At 46.6% G+C, this 12,006-nt stretch overlaps 1 long non-coding RNA gene across 3 annotated transcripts in view; it reads left to right on the top strand.

Annotated features, from left to right (window-relative positions):
* Positions 1–1,464: 1,464 nt before the first annotated feature.
* Positions 1,465–12,006, top strand: part of LOC102549608 (uncharacterized) — a 12,864-nt gene continuing 2,322 nt past the window's right edge. The window contains exons 1-4 of one of the 3 annotated variants that reach the window (XR_005497995.2): positions 1,479–2,337; positions 2,490–2,716; positions 7,030–7,212; positions 9,283–9,953. This is a non-coding gene — a long non-coding RNA (uncharacterized LOC102549608). Of the gene's footprint in view, positions 2,338–2,489; positions 2,717–3,150; positions 4,409–7,029; positions 10,655–12,006 lie in introns of those variants that run through there. The other 2 variants (XR_005497996.2, XR_005497998.2) reach the window with 2 other exon arrangements.

Genomic DNA, 12,006 nt, shown 5'->3' with positions numbered 1-12,006 from the left:
AAAAGAGTGCAGGATGGTCCACATCCTAGGAGGACCATTAGGTCTCTGTTTAGATGTAAGCTTGAAACTAAAAGAGCTGGACAACGGTGATGTCTAGGTGACAAGATGCCTAGGCACTGTGAGGTGAGGTTTTTTAACAGACAGAGACAGACTTATAAGCAGACTACAAACTTCCTTACAAGATAGGATGCATTGAGGTAGCAATATTCATAGGAACAGAAGAAGAGGAACTGGCTGTCGGGGACTGAGGCCAGGGGCATGAGACAGTGGGCATGAGAAGTTCTGAGAAGTGATGATCGATCAGTGACATGTCTACGGTCAGCAGCACAGCACCGTGTGCTTTCAGACGCGAAGATGACAGACTGCACACTGAGCATCCACATGTGATAGCAGCAGAATGCAACAGAACACAAGGATGTTCAAGGCTGTGGAAGTGCTGGGTCTTTGATTGTGGGGTAGGTATCCTCAGGGTATATAGATTAGAGCCCAGTTTCCTCGAAGTGTACAGATTAAATAGATACAGCACAACCTGTATAGTAACTCCTCTGTCAAGCAAATGGATAAAGAAACAAAATGTGTGTTTGAGATAGGTGTAAAGGACCCCTTCACATCAGAATCCTTTTCAGAAGAAAGGCTCACTTTTGGGTTGCTTGTGAAAAGCCTACATCAGAAAAGAATAGAGAGTGTGATAGTTTAAGTAAAAATGGCCCCCGTAGGGAGTGGCTGTTAGGAGGCGAGTCATTGTTGGAGGAAGTGTGTCACTAGGGGGCGGGTTTTAAGGTCTAAAATGCTCAAGCCAGGTCTGGTGTCACATCCACTTCCTGCTGCCTGCCAATCCCTGTGTAGATCTCTCTGCTCTTTCTCCAGCACCATGTCTGCCTGGATGGTGCCATGTTTCCTGCCATGATGTTAATGGGCTGAACCTCTGAACCTGTAAGCCAGCCCCAATCAAATGCTGTCCTTTTAAGAGTTGCCTTGGTCATGGTGTCGCTTCGCAACAATGAAACCCTAAGATAGATACACGTACTGATGGTATTGGCTAGAATAATAAACCCACCAGTATCTCAGGTCTTTTACTCTTCAAAACTATAAACTAATATTTTTATTCCAGAGATATAACTTGAGTAAACATTTAAATCAAAATAAAAATAATAAAGAATGCCCTCGTTGGATAGTCCTCTGTCCACGCCCATACAGCACTGGGTGGGCTCACTAAGTTTAAAATCAAGAAGCATTAGGTAGAGAAAGAAAAGTGGGGGTATAAGAAGAGATAAAGGGAAGGAATTGGAGGAAACGTTATCAAAGCATGTTATATGCATATATGAATCTTTCAAATATTAAAAACTGGAGAAAAACGGCTAATAGAAATTTCAGGCAAAAGCGCTTTCTCCCACAAGAGGGCGCTCCTGGACCCGAGAGCTGAGGGATTGAGTCTGCAGTTCTGGGACGCTCTGAAACCTAGTTAAGTTACAGACAGCAGACACACTTTGTGGCTTTTCTGCACTCTGTAATGACGGTGGGATCCAAAGATCAAGGCTCTTATCAGACAAAAGCACTCGGGCTCCTTACTGGCAGCTTCTAAGTACAGAGGAAACTAGGGTGGACTACCCATGCTTCCATAGAGAATTTTCAGCTTTCCGGCTGCACGTTCTGTGGGAAGGACCATTCTCCCAGTTACTCAAGTCAAACTGAACTTCCATTTCTTGTTCCGGCCAATCAAGAGTACCAGTCGCCAGAAATTAAAAATAGCATGTTGCTGCAGGACAAGGTGGTAAATGACACAGAACTTTGGGAAAGTCTGGCTGGCTCCAGCCAAGCCTCACCCTCTGCCACTCCCTGTCAGGGAGGAAGCGTGAGGCTCCTGGGAGTATGGCCAGGAAAAGGTTGTGGCCAGGCAAGGGCGCGGAAAGGATTTTTCCTTTGAGTCAGGGATGACAGCTGTCCTCGTGAGGGGAGGAGTGGAAAACTGGATCTACTGAGCAGTGTCTGCTAAGTCCAAAGAGGCCTTCAGAAGCAATAGAACTGCCAGCTACAGTAGTTCGTGGGACATCAAAGCCGCGATTAGCACAGCTTCCTGGCTGTCGCACTCCGCGTATTTATGGCGCGTTGCACATTTAAGTGCTATTCTCATAAGACGTTTCAGCTGTCAAAGCGCCATATTTGGGCGATAAAAGTGACTGAAATTACCAGGGGGTCCTGCGTTCCCAATCCCAGCATTGTGCCAAAGCCAACGACAACCAAAAACCACCGAATTTATTTCACCATTTGCGGAACACCTGTGAGCAGCCTGGTGGACATGCAGTACACATGGGGTCCAGAGAGAGGGGGCTGCAGCAGGTAAGCCTGTACATGTGAGTTTATGCCAGTATCAAGGAGGGGGTCTCTGAAGAAACAAAAAGCACTATTTCCGTTCTTCGTTTTAAGGTAGGGGTGTGTGATCTGATGGCAAATTGAGACAGGACACTAACTCCCTCTCTTCTGACACCCAGACAAGATGGATGCCCTCCAACCTGACTTCTGGTTTTGTTCCTTCTCCTTCAAAATGGCGCATCGTGTCTGTGTCCTGTGGAAAATATGGTAGGTTTGGCCAGGGAGAGCAATGGCCAGGACATACAAAGAGAAGGAGCCTGTGACCACAATGTGTTCCCTGAGCTGAAGGACCCTGAGAGACCACATCTGGTCCCTGTGAGCATAGGCTTCCCACAGCTCCTTTCAGGTGGGTGAATTAAATAGTGAATACAGCATCATCACAGGCATGGAACCGAACAGAATATATCTCTGGCTTCTATTTAAAGTATATGTCTCCCACTCTCCCACCGTTGCATTTAATGTTTGTGGAATGTTAGACATGGGCAAACCATCAATGTCTGTCTGTGTGTGTGTGTGTGTGTGTGTGTGTGTGTGTGTGTGTGTGTGTGTGCGCACGCACCTGCCCATGCATGCACGCGTGTGTTCCCTACTCAGTAATTCACAGCCAGTTTCCTTACGTTTTGGTTCATACAGCCTGTCTTCCCCACCCCACTGCCAGGGACCCCTTCCCTGGGTTCAGCCCCCCCCCCCCCCACACACACACAGCTATTCAAAGCCTAGTTTTCTTACAGAAGTCTCCAAGACTAGTACCATCATTCTCTATAAACACCTCTCTTCTAGGAGCTGGGCTTGAGCCTGAATCTCCTCTCATACGGCCACTTGCAGCTTCCCAAGATAGCTGGGGTCAAGATTTAGTCAGCCTTCTACAAATAAAGCATACCCTGACCCAACCATAGACGCCTCTGGTTTCAAACAGTTGCATCAGCCGGCACTGAGCGAGAGAGAGAGAGCGTGCGAGAACGCAAGCTCGAACTGGCACTCAGTGAGAAGGGAGCTGCACGGCAGGAAAACCTTTTTCTAATTTTCCAAACCCATGTTAACTTATCTTTGTCAAAATTGTGAAGCACTAATGTGCCCAAATGAAAGGTCAGAGGTATAGACTTGCGTCCTGTCTTCATTTCCTGTAGGAACAGTCTATGTGGAGTCAGGCAGGGAGTGTCCGAAGAGGCTCACAGCTTACCTGGGCCAGTCCCCATGAAGAAGGCACAGATGCATGGGTATTGGCTATGGACCATTCGATGGTCCAGTAAAAACAGTGGAGCCAGGCTCTGAACCCAGCCTGAACCACGAGGACCCATGCTTACACACTCCCCTTCCAGTACAAAAAAACCCATTCCCTAACAAAGGTCCTTTAACAGGTCTAACAGAAAACCCCTCATTCTTTGGTAAGAAAAAAACAACTAAATAGGAAAAAAAAATACTCCCAGGGCAACCAGTTTCTGGCCCCTTTCTCTGTGGTACCCTAAGCAGCAGAGAGCTACAACCTTCCTTTGCAAAAATCTTAACTTGCTTTTCTTTAAAAATATAGACAAATTCTCAGCAGCATCTGCGTGCTGGGGACCTAACACCTGTACTCGACATGAGGGCAGAGACGCTCGCTGCTTAGTTTGGTTCCCCTGGGGTGGTATGACGTCTTCTGGATATTTGAGAACTGTGTGGCTACAACACACACAAAGAGAAACTTTAGTGATGTTGGTGAACCTTTCTAACACAGATGTTGAAAATCAGCAATCTGAAGGGCTTGGGATTGGCCCCAAACCTAGCATCGGACACAGTTGCTTTCAGACTCCTCACTAAAGCAGATTGCCCGTGTAGTCCACGCTGCTACTGAGCACTCGGGGGAAACTAAGGCAGGCAATCACTTAAAGCTGAACCCAACCTGCATTACCGGATGAGGTCCAGGCCAGTGTGGGCTCATTGTTGTCTTTAAAAACAAAACAAACAGAAAGACAAGATTTCCCAACCCAACCTCAAAGGCAAGCTATCCCCCAAGGTTCCTAGCCAAAAAAAAAAAAAAAAAAAAAAAAAAAAAAAATTTGCTTAGCATTCAGAGATGGGAGGAGGGGACACATGCTGGGCTTTAGAATCAGGGTGGATCCAGTTGCCCACACAAGTGGTATAGAATCAGGCTTGTCAGGCATCTCCTTAGGCAGATGATGAACTTATAAAGCAAGTGGGAAGGTTTGGCAAGAAGAGGGAGATGATGTAATTATATTATAATCTCAAAAAACTGTAATAAAACTTTCTGGTTGGGGTCCCCTGGGCCACTAGGGGGAGCCAGGAGAATGATATGGAAGGGTACTTGGGGGGTCACCAGATCTGAGGAAGAGCTTAGGAATCACTACCACAGTGACTTCTGAGAAGCTCACATCCCTCTCTGAGGTGCTCTGGAATCATGTCGCTGTGTGCGGTACAGACAGAGGTGCTCACTGAGGATGCTGGCCCTTCCCGAGTCCGAGACCCACAGCCTCAGTTCTGGGCAGCCAGAGGCACTCATAGCTAAGCATGAAGGACACGGAGGCCGCCAGGGCAGGGCTATTCTCAGACTGTTGGAATGGAGGTGACAGGTCACATCATGGTGGTGTTCAGAGCAATGAGGGACTTGGCGCTTGAGAACATAGCCGTAACTAGACTGTCTCTGAAATTTAGGACTCCTCAGAGAGGTGCAGCAGCAAACCCTGAATGGGGAGGGGCTGTTGGACACAGTCATTCGAATAGAACATTTCACGTCTCCAGGGCATCAAGCAGCACAGCCTGGAGTTACCACATCCACATTACCCAAGAGAAAGGTCACAGACTCCGCCCATCTAGCGTCTGCCCTCACTCATTTTTTTTTCCTCTTGAAGGAAAGTGCTGACACCATTTCCCAAGCCTTAATTATACATAAAAGCTCTCTCTTTAGTCAGAGAAAAGCTGGATGTAAACTCAAACCCATATTGACATTATTGACCCACCACTGCCCCACACGAGCCTTGCATCTGCCTGCCAGTATGACAGAAACTGGTGGACAAAGGACACAAATGTCCCATGTCCTTGACAGACGTACAGCTTTCATTTCCACATCGGGAGAATTCTGTCCTAGCAGATCTGCGGGGAGGAAGAGAAACAGGCTCCTGATAAGAGCTTGGCGTGCAACTCCCCGGCATCTTTCAAGTGACAAGCAAGAGCTTCTGTGGCTCACCACTCTCTGCCTAGACAAATTCTAAATATGGATCTGCACATATGTACAGATTAGACTGAGCACACAGGAGCAAAACAAGCTGGCCATCCGTCCCTCCTGTCCCCTCCCTCCGTAGGAATCTGGCTGGGGATGGAGGTTTGAGTTCCGTACGGACATTCTTAGAACCCAGCTGAGCAGAGCACAGGAAATCAACATGCCTGCATCGGAACTGTGTTCTGCTCCATTACCCCACTTGTCAACCAAGGGTTATGTTCTTGTTGCCCCAGGTCCTATATTCAAAAGGGGGCCCACATATTCCACCATAGCATCCCCAGTGCATTAGCACTTAATGGCCATGAATCATGGAGCAACACTCTGTGTGTTTAACCAAGGTTATGGGGGTGGGGGTGTTGTTGTTTGTTTGTTTGTTTGTTTGTTCAGCACAGTGCTATTTTGGTCTTGAGCATACTTTTGGCCTTTGTGGTTTTATGGAAATTCAGTGTCCTTCAAGGGAGGGGAAAGAGTGATGTGCACCCAGAAGAAATCTGGTTTCTCAGCTCAGGCCCTTGGCTGCTTTGGAGAAACTGGGAGACAATATTCTGAGCTGCTCAGCAGCTGTTTCTGGCTTCTCTATGGTTTACCTGTCCTTCAGTTTCTGGTGACATTGCCATCTTAGTCCCATTTAGAGGTCTGCTATCCTCTGTGGGCTTCAATCTCAAAATATTCTGCGATGGAGTGCCTCCAACACTGCCCAGGAAACCCAGCTGAAAACTCAGAATGTATGCGAACAAGAGGGTCATTCGCTTGTTCAGCTAGACCTTCCATTCATGTCAGAGAGGGTTTAACTAAAATGACCAAACAAAGCCTCTTAATTAGAGCTGAAAACAATAAAGAGACAGACAGACAGACAGGATGGATAGATAGATAGATAGATAGATAGATAGATAGATAGATAGATAGATAGATAGATAGATAGAAGGGTGGGTGGGTGGATGGATGGATGGATGGATGGATGGATGGATGGATGGATGGATGGATAGGCAGTCAGGCAGGCAGACAGACAGACAGACAGATAGATAGACAACAGATTCAAGATTCAGAAACATTTCTCCTGGGTAAAACTAAAGCTGAAAAACAAATTGTTCTGTAATCTATGAATCCCAGAAATGAGCCACAGTGGTTGGAATCACCAGTGTCTCTCCATTTTGAAGGAGTTTGGGTGGCTGCGTCAGGGTGCATGACGCTAACTGCTGTGTCAATGAATGACTACCTGGACTGGAGGGTATAAAGATGGCCTCTTTGTCAGTCCAGGCCGGTTCTCGGACTGTGAGAAGCTTTCAGGGCCCTAACCTCCTTCCTTACCATGACTGCAACGTTCGCTGGGCTGCATGGTACTCAGCCTCAAATCACAGATCAGAGAGGAAGGCGGAGAATAGCTTCCTAGCCACTATGACAAAGGAGTGATGGACACCACCTCTGCTTTTGTGTTCATGGTAAAGGTCACCAGGTCTTAAGAGTAAGCCAATGATGCTGGGAAGTGACATCCCCAACAGACCAATCATTTCCCAGAGACGAATCTCAGCAAGGCCAGAGCAGGCTGGGTTTCCAAGGACAGTCGGTCGTCGCTGACGTGCAGTCATCCAGTGTTGCAGTGGATCCTTGGGGCAGCATCTCTGACCTCGGTAAGTCTGTCCCACACCTTTGCAGTACCCAGGAACCTACAATTCTCCAACATATCAGGAAACCCATCTGTCTTCATCCTTCATGCAGATATAACTAATTCTGAAAACATTCTTACACTGGACTACGAATTCATGCTCATAAGCCTTCATACAGCGCTGACCCATTGGTGTTGCTTCTACCTTTCTAGAATCATCGGGATTTAGCTATATCCTTCAGTTGACGGGTTTTCAAGAGATCAAAGAGCCGTGTGCCTCCTTTAGGTGGTTAGTTTTTCTAAACATTCTCAGCCTCACATTGGTTCTGTCGTCCTTCACACTAGAATACTCATGTAGTTCAACCTTTCTAGGAAGTTTAGCTAATGGGGTCTGGAGAGGTGACTCAGCATTTAAAAGCATGTATTGTTTATTTGTTTATTTGTTTGTTTGTTTGTTTGCAGAGGACCCAAGTTCAGCTCACAGCACCCTTTTCAGGCAGCTCACAACTACCTCATTGAAATCCAGTTGCAGGAAAATATGGTCTCTGTGGGTGCCAGTATTCATATAGAGTACACACACACACACACACACACACACACACACACACACACACACACTCACACTCACACAAAAGTAATAAATCTTTTAAAAAATATTTTTGCTAAGAATAAGAACACAATATCAAGAAAACAGAAAACAGAAGCGGAAGCAGGGATGGGGAGATGGGTGGAGAAAGTCTCAGTGCACCCCCATTATACAGAGAAGCTTGCTCTGAGCATCCTTCTGACCCCAGTGCCTTACTGGCTGTGGCTGGGTTACCTGTGGTCCTCTGTTTTCCTACCCAACCTCCGTCAGCCTTTGTGCACGGTGGGGCCAGGGTGTTTGTTTCCAGCCAATGCTTTCTGAAGCTTAAAAAGAAAAACACAGCAGAATTAAAACGATGACAAAGGGGGCCTGAGACCGAAAGGCGGTATGTGGGCTTTACATCCCCAGAGCTGTGCTCTGCACAGAGAGGTGACCATGCAGTAGATGCCCAGTCTCTTTGTGTCCAAAAGAATTAATAAAGTTCAGATTAAATATTAAAAAGGAAAGCTCTAGCCAGCTGTTTCTGCAGGAAAGCTGAGAAATGGAGAGTTTGCTACTCCTCTGCAGGGCTGGCTCTATAAAAATAACAAGATTTTTTTTGATACAATTAAATTTTGCAATTAGAAATTGCACCACGTATAAGAACACTTTACATTGGCGGTGCTGTTCTGTTCAAATGATCCAGAGACGTAGCTGGCCTCCTTTTATATTTTATTTTGCTCTATTTTGATGGGAGAAAAAGGTAGGCAGAGTTGTGAACAACCTCTTAATACAGTTTAGAAACTTGGTGTGCAAAGGGCACTGATATAGTAATTACCAGTTTTCTTTTATCAGCCGCCCTCCCCTGTCACCTCTGCTATTTAAAGTTACTGTTCACACACTGTGGCTAATTCCTTTTGTTAAATTTCACATTGAATGCAGCTTCCTGAATGTTTGTTATTGCGGGCCTATGGATGTAGGCTTCTCAGATAAAGGGAAAGCCGGGTGCATTCATCTGTACGCAAATTGAAAATGAGTTTAACCCCTTGACTTCCGCAGCTCTGCACCCTTAGGCAGAATATGTTCTACCCATCCGACCGACATGATTTAACATTGTGGCAACATCTGTGTTTTACATTTAAGGGCATTTTCTAGAACAGCCAAAGCAACTGTGTGTATGAGCTATGTTAATGCAAAGAAACCGACTTGGGGAGGAGGCCCAGGGCCTTGGTTGGGGAAAATGATTCAGAGCTGGGGATAAGGAGGGAAAAAAAATACAGCAACACTTTTGAAGTTGGAAAAGGCCTATTTTCATGACTACGGGCATATTTCCTGTCGAATCATCAGATTATTGCCAGCCAGAGGCCTTTTTAAGCCAAGAGAAGGAAGCAGAAAGGTGCTGGAGAGAGGACTTTTGCCCCACTCTCTGCCCCGCCCTGCCCCTGCTCCTCTGCTGTCTAAAGTAGCAGCACTAAGGGAAGCCCCCATTTGTCTTCTCTCACCTTTTTTTTTTTCTATTGCAATTTTCAGAGAGAAGCAGAGGGAGGAGAGAACATAGAAAACAATCGACCATGGCTTTCTCTTCCTCTCGGTTTAACTTCGAAACAAGAGGCACAAAAGGTCAACCACACAAGAATGGATTTTGCATGATTCCAGGGAGAATTTAACATTGGTTGGTTCGTCCAGCAAACACTTGCTGAATGACCCCTACCCGGTCCCCCTGCCCTGACACACTCTGTGGTGTCCCCAACCTTGTACAAAGGAGCTCTAAAGGGCCACGTGTCACAGGAAGACTGACATAGACAGGAAAACACATAGGCAGTAGGTGGAGAGGAACTGAAGCAGGAGAATGACAGGAAAGGGCTGTTGAGGGACAGGACAGTCAGACTCTGCAGAAACTCCCAGATAACCACCTGCATAATCCGTGCTCTGGGAGAAGGGCAGAACAAGCCCTAAGAAAAGGCCAGGAAAGAGCCTACATGAGTACTACAGAAAGCAATATGCTGGACGAGACCAGGGAGAGCCTAGGGATGAGACCTTGAAAGCTGTCAGGCCTTGGATTTTACCCAAGGTCCACAGGGGAGTCAATGGAGGTCTTTATCTGTCGATGTGTTTAACAACTATTGTTTAAAAAAAAAAAAGCAACAGGAATCTTGTGTAGGCATTGCCCACCTCCAATAAGCACTTTTATTTCACCCAAACTCCGCCCATCTCGATGTTATTTTATCGTGTCTTGTTTTTTGAGATAGAGTCCGGTGTACTCGCAGGCTGACATCAAACCCGTTATGTAACTGAGGATCACCTTGAACTGCTCTCTCTCCCTACTGCCTCCGTCCATCCCCCCACCCCCACCCCCCACCCCCAGTACTGGGATTCAAGTCTGCACCACCCGGCAGGATTTACCTAGAGCTTCATCTAGGCCATGGGAGATGCCTGCCAGCAAAGCGTCCCTCCCCACAATTGTCCTGCAACACTCTTAATTCTGTTTCTTTCCCACATAAATAATTCAGTGTATATCACACCGGATCACTGAATAGTTCCTTAAAAGCTGCACTCTGATGATCAAACACTGTGGCTGTGTGCAAGAGGAGGCTGTGTGCGTAGCTTTCATTCTACTTCGCTCGGATCGGAATACGAGGAAGCCTTCGTGTCCTGCGCCTGGTTGATAGTCACTTTATTCTCTCTTAATCTGGAGGTTCCTTTTCATTGGAGGGTTTAAAGTAAGGGGATTTCATACTTCTTGTGTGTTAAAATCTCTGCTTAAGCCCTGTGTGGTGAGAAGCTGTCCTGAGAGCTCAGTGGAGGAAACAGCAGCTGCTGGGATCTGTGATGGCGACCGAGTACCTTGTGGGAGCAGCCCACATTCAGGGGATCCTGAAGGAGGAGGAAAGAATTCGGAAGGGTAAAAGAATTGCATGCTGACAGTCTTGTTTTTCTAGGTAGAATTTAGCGGGCTGATTTTTTTTTTTTTTTTTTTTTTTTGGTGTGGCGTGCTAACTGAATTTTCAGATTACAAATGTATTATCTACCCGAATAAATGAATCAAACTTCCAGTGGACCCACGCGTGGAAACATAGATATATTAAAAATAAAATTAGGTCTGCAAGCATGCTTGGATAAAAGTAGGGTAATATAGCAAAAGGGAATCTCAAATTCACGCAATAACATCTTCTGTTCGGATTACCCCACACGCCTAAAATAAGATTGTTTCTAGTTACCCAAAAGTGATTTCCTCTCAGAATTGATCTTTTTCCTTGAAATTCTCACTGATTATTTAAAGTGACAGCATGGCCTGGTAGAATTAACTATTCTTCCCAGAGAGACAACAAAGTATCTGACTTTAAAATTAAATTCTATTAAGAAGAGGCAGGCGCTGCAGATTACTTGAGCCAAGCCCTGTAGATTGTTTCTGGGTCCTGGACTATCCAGGGCCAGCCACCCTATAACCAAGCCCCACCGCGCCCTGCAGCCAAGCCACGCCCCTCAGCCACACACAAACCACCCCCCACTCCTCTACTCCTCCCTCACTCCCCCACCCCCCACCTCCAAGGGCGCAGTCAAGCCCACCCTTGTCTCTCCACTCAGTTGATAGTTTTGGCCAGATCCCCCTTTGGCCAGACCTCCCCCTCTTGCCCTCCGTTCATCTGCAGCAAGTTTTCCGACATTCTTGCAGAGTTTGGAGTGAGATTCTAAGCACTCTCATAAACTTTGTTCTGTGTTCTTTTACCCATGGGCAGCTTTCTGTACGCTCACTGCCCATTTGAATTGAGCTTTCAGAGCATCTGGAAGTGTCGCTTAGGAAGGCAGCCAGTATGCTCAGAGGTCCCTTGGGTTATGACTCAGATCCTCTACGAGCCTCCAGTCAGTTTCTTAGGTCCCATTGTCACTTAGAGCTTTAAAAATGGAAGAGCTGAAAAAGGAGGAAAGGAAGGTAAGCTAGAGAAACCCATCATGGGGTGCAGCGAGTTCCATTCATTAACATTATTATTTAGCATCAAATCTGAACCAGCTCTGAAGCACCACAGGTGCAAATGAACAAATGGGCCCGCAGGCAGTTTCTTCTACTCTTCGGATCCATGCTGTCACTCTGCCCAACAGTGAAATCAGGATTCCGGTTTTACCCCAGTGGTCCTCTCGCTCCTTGTAATTTTGAGAGCATGCGCACAGCTAAAACTGAGGCTCATGCCTGCTCTTCCTGTCCTACGCATGTGCTCACTGACAGCGAGTTCCCTGACTGTAGCAATGCTGTGTAGG

Source organism: Rattus norvegicus, chromosome 1, assembly GCF_036323735.1.
Source record: "Rattus norvegicus strain BN/NHsdMcwi chromosome 1, GRCr8, whole genome shotgun sequence".
Classification (NCBI taxonomy): Eukaryota; Metazoa; Chordata; class Mammalia; order Rodentia; family Muridae; genus Rattus; species Rattus norvegicus.
This window is presented reverse-complemented; position numbering and strand designations above follow the sequence as displayed.